Source organism: Diceros bicornis, chromosome X (assembly GCF_020826845.1).
Source record: "Diceros bicornis minor isolate mBicDic1 chromosome X, mDicBic1.mat.cur, whole genome shotgun sequence".
NCBI lineage: Eukaryota > Metazoa > Chordata > Mammalia > Perissodactyla > Rhinocerotidae > Diceros > Diceros bicornis.
The window spans coordinates 112,378,553-112,393,407 of NC_080781.1; the positions used below are offsets into that span (position 1 = coordinate 112,378,553).

The 14,855-nt window shown below is 36.1% G+C and overlaps 1 long non-coding RNA gene across 1 annotated transcript in view; it reads left to right on the forward strand.

Moving 5' to 3' along the window:
* Window positions 1-318: 318 nt before the first annotated feature.
* The window catches only part of LOC131401396 (uncharacterized), a 42,559-nt gene continuing 28,022 nt past the window's right edge, over window positions 319-14,855 (forward strand). Inside the window, exon 1 of the long non-coding RNA XR_009217669.1 lies at window positions 319-367. This is a non-coding gene — a long non-coding RNA (uncharacterized LOC131401396). The remainder of the gene's footprint in view (window positions 368-14,855) is intronic.

Here is a 14,855-nt window from a genome sequence, read left to right on the forward strand (position 1 = left end):
TATAAGGCAAACACATGTGTACCCAACTCAGGTCAAGAAACAGAATTGTATCAGCCACCTCAGAAGCCCTTCCACTCTTCCGGTCCAGTCAAAAACCTCTCCCTTTCCCCTCTAAAATCACTTCCATCTTGGTTTTATAGTAATCATTTCCTTGTATTTATTGTTTTGTCCATTTTTATGAAACTTATGTTTTTAAAATTTCTTTTAATCTACAGATTCCCCTTCCAACTTTTTGCTTTTGTGAAAATTTACCTGATGAAGAACCCAAAGAATATTTTACATACTCATGGTGTAATTAAGCAAGTTCCTCTATCCTTAGTATTTCTTGTGAATTGGCAGCTGGACCCGAAGCCTGCATCAGACTCAAGTTAGTTCTTTTTAGTAAAACCACGGACAGTGTTCTATAATCATGAAGCACGTAAATGTTTGGTTCTCTCCCTTTTTGTGATGTTAGCATCTGTTAATGTTCAATGCCTAGTTTGAGTAATTAATTAGGGATTGAAAATGGTAAAAATTCTATTATTATTTATAGATAGTTCACTTATAAATAGATGCATCCTCTCATCTACCAATTGATTAGTGAGGGGTAAAATTCACATAGGAGGGGCAGGATAAATGCTTCATCTTCGCTTTTATTTACCTGTCTCTATATAAAGAAAAATGAACTTCCAAAGGGGAACAATCCATTTATTGCTGAATATCCTTATGTACTCATGGATTTAACATATTTAATAGATTTCAATTCATCGCAATATTTTTTGAAATTTTTAATTGCTACACATACATCACATTAGATTTACAATTTTAAGCATTTTTAAAAAGCGTACAATTCAATTCAGTGGCATTACATCCACAATGTTGCGTAACCATCACCACTATCTACTTTCTATTTTTGTGTGTTTTTACCATGACAGAGTGTTGAATTGTGTCAAATACCTTTTTTGTCAGTTGATAAAATCATGTGTTTTTTTCCTTTGTTCTATAATGTAGTGTATTACATTGATTGATTTTCTTATGTTGGGTCACCCTTGTATTCCCCTCAGAAATCCTACTTGGTAATTGTGTGTAATTCTTTAAATATATTATTGGAATCCGTATGTTAGTATTTTGCACCTATATTCATAAAGAATATTGGTCTGTAACTTTCTTTGGTTGTGATGTCTTTTTCTGGCTTTGGTAGAAGCTTTAGCGTCTGGCTTTAGCGTCATAAAATGAGGTAGCAAGTGGTCCCCTCTCTTTTATATTTTGGAAGAGCTTCAGGAAAATTGGTTTTTTCCTTTTTAAATATTTGATGGAAATTACCTGTGAAGCCATCTGGTCCAGTTCTTTTCTTTGTTGGGAGATTTTCAATTGCTGGTTTTATCTTTTTACTTGTTAAAGAGCTGCTGAGTTTTTCTATTCCTTCTTGAGTCAGTTTAGGTAATTTTTGTGTATTTAAGAATTTGTCCATTTCATCCAGGATATCTAATTTTGGTGTATAATTGTCATAGTACTCACTTACAATCCTTTTTATTTTGTATGGATTGGAAATAACATCCCTTCTACTTTAATTTCTGATTTTAGTAGTTTGTGTCATCTCCCTTTTTTCTTTGTCAGTCTAGCTAAAGGTTTGTCAATTTTGTTTAACTTTCAAAAAAACCAATTTTTGCTTCTTAAAATTCTCTATACTTTTCTATTCTCCATTTTATTTATTTCTGCTCTAATCTTTATGTCCTGTCTTCTTCTGCTAGTCTTAAATTGCTCTACTTTTTCTAGTTTCTCAAGGTATAAACTTAGTTTATCTATTTGAGATGCTGCCTCTTTTTTAATGAAGGCATTTACAGCTATAAATTTTCCTCTGAACACTTTCTTTGCTGTGTTTCTTAACATTTGATATATTGTGTTTTCATGTTGATTTGCTTCTAAGTATTGTTTAACATCCCTTATGAATTCTTCATTGATTGTTTAAGAATGTTTCATTTTACTGATATTTGTGACTTTTCCAGTTTTCTTTCTGTTATTGATCTAGCTTCATTCCATTGTAGTCTGAAAAGATACAGTGTATGACTCAAATTATTAAAATTTATTGAGACTTGTTTTATGGCTTAACATAAGGTCTATACTGTAGAATGCTCCATGTGCACTTGACAAGAATGTGTATTCTGCTTTTGTTTGGTGGCATGTTTTGTATATGATTATTATGTGTTATTGGTTTATATTGTTGTTTGAGTACTCTATTTCCTTATTGATCTCTGTCTAGTCATTCCATCAATTATAGCATATGGTGCATTGAAGTCTCCAACTGTTATTGTAGAACTATCTATTTCTCTCTTCTATTCTATCAATGACTGCTTCATATATTTTGAAGATCTTGTTTGGTACATATATATTTATAATTGTTATATCTCATTGATGAGTTGAGCCTTTTATACATGTATAGTGTCCTTCTTTGTCTCTTGTAATAGTTTTGGACTTGAAGTCTATTTGTCTGATATTAGTGTAGGCACCCTAGCTCTCTTCTGGTTACGATTTGCATGAAAAGTCTTTTTTCATTCTTTTACTTTCAAGATATTTGTGTCTTTGTATCTCTTGTAAACAGCATATAGTTGGATAATGGGTTTTTTATTTTCATTCTGCTAATCTTTGCCTTTTGATAGGAGTTTAAACCATTTGCATTTAGAGTAATTACTGATGAGAATGGACTTACTTCTGCCATTTTACTATTTGTTTTCTGTATGTCTCTTTCTTTTTTTGTCTTTCATATCCTCCCTTACTGCTTTTCTTTGTGTTTAGTTGATTTTTTTATTGTTTATCCTTTTGATTCTATTTTTTCCTTTTTTTGCATATTTAAAAAAAAATATTTTCTTTGTGGTTACCAATGGAGTTACACTGAACATCCTAAATTCATAGCAATCTAGTTTGAATTGATACTAACCTAGTCTCAGTAGCATACAAAGACTTTGCTCCTATATAGCTCCATCCTCTCCTCCTTTATGTTGTCACAAATTATATCTTTATATGTTATGTGTCCAACAATATGAATTTATAATTTTTTTATATATTTGTCTTTAAATTCTGTAGGATATAAAAAGGGTAGTTATAACCCCAAAATATAATGATACTGACTTTTATATTTGCCCATGTATTTACCTTTACCATAGTTCTATTTCTTCATACAGCTTTGAGTTACTGTCTATGCCCCTGCTTTCAACCTGAAGGAATCCCTTTAACATTTCTTGTAGAGCATGTCTAGTGGTAGGAAATTACATCAGCTTTTTTTTTATATTGGAATGTCGTAGTTTCTTTCTAATTTTTGAAAGGCAATTTTCCAGATATATAATTCTTAGTTGACATATTTTTTTCTTTCAGTACATTAAATATGTCATCCTCTGTCTTCTGGCCTCCATGGTTTCACATGAGAAATAGACTGTTCTCTTATTGAGAATCCCTTGTATGTGACAAGTCACTTCTCTCTTGCTGCTTTTGAGATTCTCTCTTTCTCTTTGGATTTCAATAGTTTGATTATAATATATTGATGTGGGTCTCTTAGAGTTTATCCTGCTTGAAGTTCATTGACATTTCTTGGATTTGTAGATTCATATCTATAATGGAATTTGGGAAGCTTTAGGCCACTATTTCTTCATATATTCTTTCTTCTCTTTTCTTTCTCTCTTCTCCTTCTAGAACTCTCATGATGTGTATGTTGTTCTGTTTGATGGTCTTCCACAGGTCTCTTAGGTTTGGTTCACTTTCCTTCATCCTTTTATCATTCTTCTCCTTGGATTCTATAATTTCAATTGGCCTATCTTCAAGTTATCTGATTTTTTCTTCTGCCTGCTCAAATCTGTTGTTAAGCCTCTCTAGTGATTTTTCCATTTCATTTATTGTACTTTCCTGTTCCAGAATTTCTGTTTGGTTTATTTTTATAATTTCTATCCCTTTATAGATGTTCTCACTTTGTTCATGTATTACTTTCCCTATTTCCTTTATTTTTTTGTCCATGTTTTATTTAGGTCTTTGAGTATATTTTAGATAGTTTCTTTACAGTCTTTTTCTAGTAAGTCTACTGTCTGGACTTCCTCAGGTATGGTTTTTGTCACTTTATTTTGTGTCTTTGAATGAGCCATGCTTTCCTGTTTCTTTATATGCTTTTTGATTTTTTTGGTTGTTGAAAATGTAACATTTGAATATTATAATGTAGTTACTCTGGATATCAGATTCTCCTCCTTCCTCAAAGTTTGCTTTTTATTGTTGTTTTGAAGGCTGTAGTAGTTCTTTTTTTTAGTGACTGTCCCAAACTATTTTTGTAAATACTATATTCATTGTCATGTGTGGTCTCTGAAGTCTCTCATCCTTAGTATGTGTTCAGTTAATATTTGACAGAGATTTCTGTGCGTGCTAGGAGCTAAAAAATATAAAGAACAAAAAACAGACCATGATTTCCCTCTTCCCCTCAAGAACACAAACACCTCTCCCAGTCTTTGCAGGAACATTCCTTCCACACTTAGCCAAGCTTGAGCTGAGCTTAAGGATCAGTCTTAGTTGAAAGCTTAGTATTCTCAGGTCTTTACTGAACATGCATGTGGCTTTCTAAATTTCCCTGGTCCTTCTAAATGTATTAATTTCCCAAAGAAACTCTCCAGTTTTGTCTCCTGGGCTTTACGGGGACTATTGTGTGTTTTGTCCCCAGACATCTGTGGGTTGTTATTTCAGCTTGCAGCATTTTTGAGCAAAGCCTACCACTTCTCTAGCCTGACCTCTATGTTAGGTGAAACAGATAATTGCCTTGTGTTTATCTTTCAGCTATCCCCCAGACAGCTTAGAATGGACATATACAATAATTTATGAATAAGGTCTATTCTGCTCCCTTTGGATCCAGGGACCAGGATCCCAAACTGGTAATACAGACTTCCATCTTCAAGACTGCCACAATGCTGGGGAGGGTGTGGGTCAAGCCCTACTAAAAGTTCCATAAATCTTTTCTATTGTTTCAAAGTTGCCTTTTTCTTGATTCAGTGTTCACTTGGTTGCTCTAAACTTTTGACTGTTTTCCAGAGTTTTGACAAAATTAGTTCTGACAATTTCTGGGTTTTTTGTGATGTTTCTGTGATGGAATGAAACCTTGGAGCTGCCTATGTGCCATTTTGCTGACATTAGTACCCTACTGTAACCCTTTTTGAATCTCAAGCTTTTCCATATTTGGTCAGTAAGATCCTTTGCAAATTAGCCTATGAGTTCTTTTAACATGATCCTAATAGTTTTTGATAGCATACTCATATCTTGTATGATAAGATGTGGTTGACCTAGAATCAGACATTTCTCTAAGATGCCTTATTGCCTTATGATGGAAGGCAGTATTTCAAGTCTGCAATCAGCATGTTAGACAACTTATTACTACTTGTTTTATCAATGTTTCTAGGCCTTTCCCATATATAGAGCTGGTGAAGATTAGATAGATAGATAGATAGATAGATAGATAGATAGATAGACAGAAAAATATAATACTTCGTGAGTTCATATGTATACTTCCAATTCTAATTCAGGGCTATATGATTTTTACTTAACCTCTTCTACATTACATCTTTAGTTCCTTTCTTCTTTTCTCCATCCAGTTTCAGTTGCTATTCTCAATTTTGTCTTCTGTATTTCCAGTGAACACTTTTAGGCTATGTTGGTGTGCTTTTGTTCTAAGGTCCATCAGATGCCCTGTTACTTCCCTCTACTTTATTCTACACACCCTCTGATATCATGCTGGTCTTGTCATATTTATATTTGTCCTGCTGATCTGCTGGTATTTGGAGGTTGTAAGGATATCTTGCCACGTACTTTTGCTATAAATGTTGCTCTTGAGTTTTTAATTTAATTTAATTTATTTTAATTTATTTTTTTGTGAGGAAGATCGGCCCTGAGCTAACATCTGCCAATCCTCATCTTTTTGCTGAGGAAGACTGGCCCTGGGCTAACATCCATGCCTGTCTCCCTCCACTTTATATGGGATGCCGCCACAGCATGGCTTGCCAAGCGGTGCGTCGGTGCACGCCTGGGATCTGAACCGGCGAACCCTGGGCCACTGCAGCAGAGCACGCGCACTTAACTGCTTGCACCACCAGGCCAGCCCCTTGAGTTTTTAATTTTAATATCTAGTTATTCTATCTGCTATTGTTGGAGGATTCAGGGAGATTCAAAAGCCGTGCTTCTGTTGCCACCATCTCCTCTTCTGTTATCATCATTTTAGATGTAGGCAAATTGACATACAGGGAGCTTAAGTGACTTTCCCAATGTTACAGAGTAATTAGCAAACCAGAATTCAAGCCCTTGCAATTTAACTAGAAAACATAAGTTTAATCTCTACTCTATGCTGCCGAGTCAACAAAGTACATGTTCATCATTACCTGGGGAGAGGACATTTTTTTCATCTGTCTCATGATTCTTGCCTAGAACTTTATATAAGGGAACTTCAGATTTGCTTTTTGGGGGTAAAGGGGATATGGAGAGATATTTTGGAGAGAATATTTCCAGTTTATCTTCCAAACTCTACACACTCCTTCTCAAGGACTGTGTTTTAACCAAAAGACAGAATAAATGTATTGAAAAGGCAGAGCAGGCTCATCTCAACCTGTTTCTCTCTCTCCCTGTCTTTCTCTCTCTCATCTCTTTTCTTTTTTCTCTCTTAAACCCCCTATGCTCAGGCAAGGTGAACTTCATATATGCTTGCAGTCTTCATGGAATAAGCAAATCAGTTGTAGTGGCTCCCTCCTTTAGGCCCACTATTGTTCAGCTCTCTCTTTTCTAATGTATTCACCTAGATTGATAAATCATGCTTGTGCTTTACTGGAGTCCAGTTATCTTCAAATTGGGAGTGTTGAGGGAGTAGGAAGCCCAATTTTACCTTTAGAACCAAATCCAGTTTTCAAATTTAGATTTACCATAGATAAAGCTGATTATTTGAACCTCATTTGGCTTCTTGTACTCATTCTTAATCCAGAATAGTGATCAATGTTTGTCATCTGAAATGTCACCATTACCAAATACAGCCTCGTAGAGTCTAAGTTATTGAGAGGAATCTTCACTCTTGTCTTGTCCAACCAATTGTTTGATAATCAAGTGTTTGCACACCATATTCAGGCAAGTATCTAAACTCTTTTGAACACCTATAATTATGTGGCTATATCTTGGGTCAAAATAATTACTTTTACCCTACTAAGTACTTCTTCGTTTGGCCTATTTTCTTTTTTTTCTACCCGAAAGCCCCAGTGCATGGTTGTAATCCTAGTTGAAAGTTCTTCTATGTGAGCTGCCACCACAGCATGGCAACTGACAGGCGGGTGGTGTGGTTCCGAGACTGGGAAACGAACCCGGGCCACCGAAGTGGTGAGAGCGCCAAACTTTAAGCACTAGGCCATCAGGGCTGGCTTTGGCCTATTTTCTTAATAAGCGTAGATATAGTATAATGTAACAGTTAAGAACTTGATCATTGTATCAGGCATATTTGTGGCTTTGGAACTTTGGACAAGGTACCTGTTCTACATTAACCCTGTGTCTTTATGAAATGTCTATGAAAATGGAGCTAATAGTAGCTTCGTAATAATGTTCTTGTGAGGTTTATATTAGATCATATATGGAAACCTCATAGCAGTTCCCAAAATAAGGACTCAAAAATATGTTGATTCCCTTCATTTTCTTACTAGGTACTTTCATTTGGTTGGCTTATTTAATACACAAACCTGTATGTTAGGTGTTAATCTTCCTGTGGACCAGGACCATCAACATTATCTAGGAGCATATTAGAAATGCAAACTTTCAGGCCCCACCCCAGACCTCTATATTAGAATCTGCATGTTAAGAAGATCCCCAGGTGATACCTATGCACATTCAACTGTGAGAAGCACTGCTCTAAATGACAATGATATGCTGCCTCACCCTTTAAGGAGACACCAATCTCCAATAGAATAAACTGAATCTGTGAAACAGTAAAAGGGCCAGTGACTGGTGAAAATAAGTAACACCTGGAGAAAACTAGTGGTGGAGAAAGAAGCTGAAATTGAGAAGAAACACCAAAGAAAAGAATAGTGTAGGCTTCATTTCTGAAAGTGGTGATGGCAGTACCTTGGACGTGGCAGTAGAATTAACAGCAGCTGCAGGTCCAAACTAGACCAGAACACAGGTGGAATAAGGACAGAAATACATTAAGTTACCCAGAGCAACTAGGGGCCCTGTTGCCTCAAGGGGCACCTGGATATCTCAGCTGCAAACTGACTACTTTAACTAGATATCCCTAAGAAACTCCAGGACAAGGCAGAGGCTGTTCTATGGTTACATATTTATTTCCTTCTCATGGGACTTATCACTAGGCATTGGAGGAGAGAAGAGGAAGGAGGTCTGATCAAGTAAGAAACCCTAGGACAGGACACAAATATGGAGAGCTTAAACCTAATAGAAGGTACACTGTTACCCTGGCTTTTGGTTTCTAGGTGGCAGAAAATGAAGGTTATATAAATGTATATTGCTTGAAATAAGTGGGCCATCACTCACGGCTTGGAAATTTTTGTTAAACAGAAATTTCCATCACAATATTATTCAAGGTATGGGTACTGTGACATAAGGGCTCTAATGGCTGCACATTATCGTGATGGGCAGCATTGATATATGAGGTATATAGGCAACTATAATTGAATCACAGTAGGCAGTGGTCTTTTAGTCCGTAGTTGTAAATGTTTGCAACAGGCCAGCCTTCCTTTTAGCCTAAGGAGTCAGTTGTGAATACGGTGAGCTTGCAGCTGTGCTCAGAAGGACATTTGTACCAAAAGATGCTATTTCCATCTGCTTGCTGATGACACAATTCTTTAGCTGGAGATAAAGCATCTTGTTCCTTAATGAGAGAAATGCTATGAAATGAAATAACAAACAAGGAAGGAAGAAAAGAAGTAGGGAAGGAGAAAGTCAGAGAGCCCAGGGTGTGTGTTCAATGATGGACAAGGGACTGAGTGTTACAATTTAGTTGGAAAGAAGCAAGATGCCTAGAGTGTGCATGTGCACAAACACACACACATGCACAACCATCATCTTTTGACCTTGAGATGGACTTATGTATTGTTGCTCAATTTGTATGCCAAGACAGAGTCCACTGTAACCTATGAGTAAACAAGCGTTGGGCACCCACTGAGCCAAGACCTATAGTACAAATGTTTTCCAACTTCCAAACACAAGGTATTTTCCCTTATAGACAAGCCTCAACCTGTCATGCAACCTATGTTCGAACACTTTACGTGGTGTCTGGCTTCCCATGCCAGTCCACAAGAGATGATTTGATTACTAAGCAGTAAAACTAATAGCATAAGCTTGAAAGCTGAAATGCAAGGGCAGTGTACCATTCAGAGTGGAGGAGAGGAAGGCAAGGAAAAAGAGAAAGTAACCAGAAAAGTAGAGTATGGAAAAGGAAAAAAAGATGCATAAACATGAGGAGGAGAAACAGAAGCTATTGCAAGAGCCCCCTAAGACTTTGCCCATGTAACCTATGACATCCCACCCTTTTCATCTATTCTTTACCTTTTTCCTGTAATGATAGAACAAGATTGTAAGTCAAATCATGATGCCCCATTACTTATACATTGTGTTCCATTATTACTGTAATAAAAATCTAGAGTTCTCAAGGTCCAGTGTGATTTGGACTCTACCTATATATTCAACCTAATGATTCTATTCCTTTCACCCTTGCTAAGGAATCTGGTTTTCTTTCAAGTCTTTGAATATGCCAAGTTCTTACCCCAGGCAAGAATAGGAATGGGAGAAAGAGCTATTCATATCAACTGCTATCCGCACTTCAGGTCTTAGCTTAAATGTTCTTTATCAATGTTGCCATTATTGATCCTCTACCTCCCACTCCTTCAATCTAGATAAGGACTTCTTGTTATATACTCTTAGAGCATCCTATAGTTTTCCTTTATGGTACTTATCAGAATTATAACTTCTTGTGAATATATCTTTAATTCCTGTTTTCCCCACTAAACTGTAGGCCCCATGAGAAGAGAAACCAAGCTTTGATTATTCACTGTTGCATTCTTAACATCTAGTCTGGTACCTGGCTCAAAAATTTATAATGAACGAATGAATGAATATAAGGACTAAAGAAGAGTTATTTACTTCCTATTTGCTGTGTATGAATTAGGACGTTTCTATTAAAAATTTAAAGATAAATAGGCACTAGAAAACCTTTCATACTCCAAAAAATTCTCTCTCGAGATCCTAAGTGCATTCATGTTAACTTAAACTCTCCTAAATTTGTCCTCTTCTCAGTTCAGCACTAGCACTTATGTTCTATATTCTGAAGGTTTTTTTTTTTTCATTCTATTCTTTTTTCCACTAACTGAAATCACAAGTTCCTTCAAGAGCTCCGCGTTAGTTTTTATAGGGCATATTCCTTCTAGGATTTCCAGTGAACATGGAGAGAGAACAACAGGAGGGTGGAGGGGAACAAAAGGCACCTGAGGGGAATTTGTACTGGTTGATTTCCTGTTCATTGACAGTTTCCAAGTCAACTATTACCATAGACCAGGGATTGACAAACGTTTTCTATAAAGAACCAGATAGTAAACATCTTTGGCTTTGTGGGTTATGCATTCTCTGGTGCAAGTACTCAATTCTGCAGTTGTAATGGCAAAGCAGTCATAGATAATACCTAAATGAATAGGCGTGGCTGTGTTCCAATAAAACTTTATTTACAAAAACAGACGGTAGTCTGAATTTGGCCCACAGGCCGTAGTTTATCCAATCCTGCTTCTAGAGAGCTACTGGTCACAGGTAGGATGCCTTGCCTCATCACCTTGTACCTGATTTGGACACTCCTCAGATGAGGGGGTATCCCCTGAGGAAGAATTTCTTAGTGGAAAGATCTGATGGAACAAAGGACACTTAGAACACAGCTGACAGGCCTTTCTTCCCCTCTGACACCAGTATTATAAATGAGTAGTGTGTGAGTAGGAGGAGTGGTTAGTCTATTTGTAACATTTCAAACCTTGGCCTTTCTACAGCTGAGTGTAATTACAGGTAACACTGTACTCCATTAATATAGTCAAGTGTTACATAATGACAGGGGTACGTTCTGAGAAATGCATCCTCTGCATAGTGCTTAAGAAAGTAGACTCTGAAATCACAGTGCCTAGGTTCAAATTCTGGTTCCCTGATTTACTATGAGATTCGGACATGTTACCTAAGTTCTCTGGACCTTGGTTTCTAAAACTTTAAGATGACAAAACATGTGGCAATTGCTTAGTTCACTATCTGACACATGCATTCGGCATATTAGCTATTATTATTTTCCTCTTTACTTTCCTGAGCTATTGCCAAAATGGACGTGAGAGTGTGTGGAATGGTGAAAAGAGAGCCATTTTGAAATCAACAAACCTGACTTTAAATATTAATTCAAAAACATATTGGCTATGTGAGTATGGATAGGTTACATACCTTAGCTTAGTTAATCTCAGTGAACTACAGTTTCTTTGCCTATAAAATGGGGATAATTTCATAAATATAACATGTTATGAATAATAATAATAATAATAATTGTTGTGAAGATTCAATCTTACTAAATGTTAGTTCTCTCACCAACACTCTCTGGACCTCAAAACAGTTTAAACAGTAGAATATATTTTGTCTCTATTTTCTGAGTTCTCCATATCATCCTGCACATACTGTAACGCATCCTTGTCCCTGTGGATTCCTACTATGGTGTCCTACCTTAATTCTTCCATCTATAATATTCTGGGTTTCGGAACTCTAAAGATCTGGAACCTAAGGGAGCAGAATCCAAAGATGGTGACGCACTCTCACCTTGGAATGAGAGGCTAGAATAGGGACATAGAGGGTGATCATTGTGAATGAACAGAGCTATAGAATGTATCCACTGTGACTTAGGACATAAGCAGTATCTTCTTTGAGGATTCTAATTGGGAATACACAGCCCTACATCCCTTACGCCCAGCACAGGAGATATTCTCCTTTTCCAAACCTGTACAACTGCTGGCAGGATGTTCTTCAAGGTTTTCCCAACACCCATCACACTTTTTCCCATACTGGTTTAGAGTATCACCTTATAAGAAATTCATTTCTTCAGCAATCCCTGACTGGATACTTCTTGGCTCAGCAGTTCTGAACACATAATCTAGTAAGAATCAGTGTTTCTAAAAATGACCCTGAGACCCTACCTGTAAGATCCTAAAGAGCTTTCTGAATCCACAAAGAAAGATAAACTGAAATGAAGTGAAAGAGAATTTAAGCACATGAATTTTGAGTTTGTAATCTGTGTTAAGTGACTTGAGTTGTGCTCAAATTTTGTAAATGTTACTAAACCTTCTGTGTTTGCATGGCAAAGGTACAGAATATTCAATTAACCGAAACAGTCTATTACTGCTGGACTGCTGGAAGACCAAGAATGGGCTGACTTAGATTGTTCTACTGTAACAATCTGTTACTAAATAATATTGGGATTGATAGCAACCTGCTGTTACAATATATACTAAACAGAAGAATGCCTTTCCTGGAACAGAAGGTGGACCACTTTTACATGTGTTATTAAAAGGATATATTTACTCAGTGGCTTTTAATATCTCTGTGGGTAAATATAGGATTTTAAATAATGTTTTACTGAAGCTTCCCTTATAAAGGAAGCTTGCTCCATAAGTATATACACAGGCATCTCTTGTGTATTGAGCTATAGGTAAAATCTTTGCCCTCCACACCATTATCTGATCCCATCCTACTTCACCAAGTTAGTTCCCCACGGCCACACAACAAGGAATATAGATTTCATTAAGATTCGTTGTCACCAACATGTTGTGTTCATTCCTATTTTTACTCAAATTGTTCTTTCTGCTTGCAATGTCCTTTCTTTTCTTTTCCTCTGCCTAGCCAAATCTTAATAATCTTTTAAGGTCTATTTCAAGATGCCTCTTCCAAGAAGCCTTCCCTGACTTCTATAGCCTTCACACATATTATTCCCTCTGTATGGAACATGGTTTTTTACTATCCTTCTCTGATTGATTCTCATGTCTTGTCACATTTTTCAACCTCAGGGAGGCCTTCCTTGCCACACTGGACAACATCAGTTTTTCTTAAAAGTGGAGCTATGGGTTATTTAGATGTGTGGTATTTAACATACAAACATTTGTGGCTTTCTCTGGCTATCATTTTGTTATTAAATTCTAGTTTAATATCACTGTGGTCAGTGAACATATTCAGTATGATTTTAATCATTTAAAATTTGTTGAGACTTGCTTTATGGCCCAGCATATGGTCTATTTTGGTAAATGTTCCACGTGCACTTGGAAATAATGTGTATGCTACAGTTTTTCAGCTCAGTGTTCTATAAATGTCAATTAGGTCACTTTTTGTTAATTGTTGTAGCAGATGCTGTGAGTGTCTCACTCATATCCTTGGGACACTACCGTGTGCTCTGGTTTACTTCAAATTGCCAGTGACCTGCAACTCTGTAACTGAGGGCTTTTTCCAGAAAGGTGGAAAGTCATGGTGCCCATGTGCACATTGTAGGCCAGAAGTGCTAGAGAATTTATATCACTAGAGAGCAACCCTTAACTGATGACTCTTGGGAGTAGGTGTATAAATATTCCAGGTCTATTACCCCTGGGTTGGAATAATACTGTGGAAGTTTTTTTTTTTTTTTACTCTTTCTCAGAGATGACTCACACGAATAAGCTCCATTGCCCACAGCAGTACAAAGCAATAGCTGGCTTTTCTTTCCGTTAACAATCCCCCAGCCCACTACCAGTATTCCCTGGACCTCTCAAATTAATGACTAGCATTGAAATCCTTGTCTCCAGGTCTGCTTCTGGGAAAGCCCAAACTGAGACAATTTGTTTATGTATCTTCTATATCTTCACTAATTTTTTTGTCTGGTTGTTTGGTCATTTAGTAAAAGAGGTGTGTTAATGTCTCCTAATCTGATGGTGAGTCTGTATATTTTTTCCGTCCTGCCAATGTGGGCTGTATATATTTTTAAACTATATTATTGGATACATGCAGATTTAGAATTCCTTCCTGTTGAGTTGACATTTTATCATTATTAAATTTGCCTCTTTATTTCCTCTCCTCTCTATTTTCTTACTTAAGGTCTCTGATATTAATATAGTTACATTGGTTTCCTTCCTTCCTTTGGGTTAGTTGTATGCATGATATATTTTTTCCACCCTTAAATTTCAAGTTTTATATTTCCTTATATTTGAGGTATGTCTCTAGTAGCAGCATGTGTTTGGGTTTTATTTTCATTTTTAGTCTGACAATATTTGTCTTTTATTTCGAGCCTTTAGTCATTTTTATTTAATGCAGTTACTGATGTATGTGGGTTTATATCTACCAATTAACCATATACTTTCTTTTTGGTTTATCTTGCTTATGTTCTTCTCTTTCTCCTTCCTTGGATTCTTTTGAATTAATCAACTGTTTTTTTGTTATTCTATTATTTCCTTTATTACCCTGTTAATAATAAATTATTTCATATTGTTTAATGGTTACCCTTAATGTTTACTCTACCCATTAACATAATGCATCCTTGTCTCATTAAAGTGAAATATAAATTAGTGTTTTTTTAGTTCCCAAACATGCAGGGATCTTTTAATACTTTACCTTTGTTCATATTCCTTTTACATTTTGTGACATTGTTGCCAAGAATTTTGATTATACACATATTTAAAGATGCATGATTTAGCATTATTGTTGCTTTAAATTGTCAATATCTATTTAAATTTACCCTTTCAGGAGTTTATCATTCTTTTCTATATTACTGTACTTCTACCTTAGGTCATTTCTCTCTCATAAATATTTCCTTTTTAGTATGTCTTTTAGTGCATATTTGCTAGTAATTAATT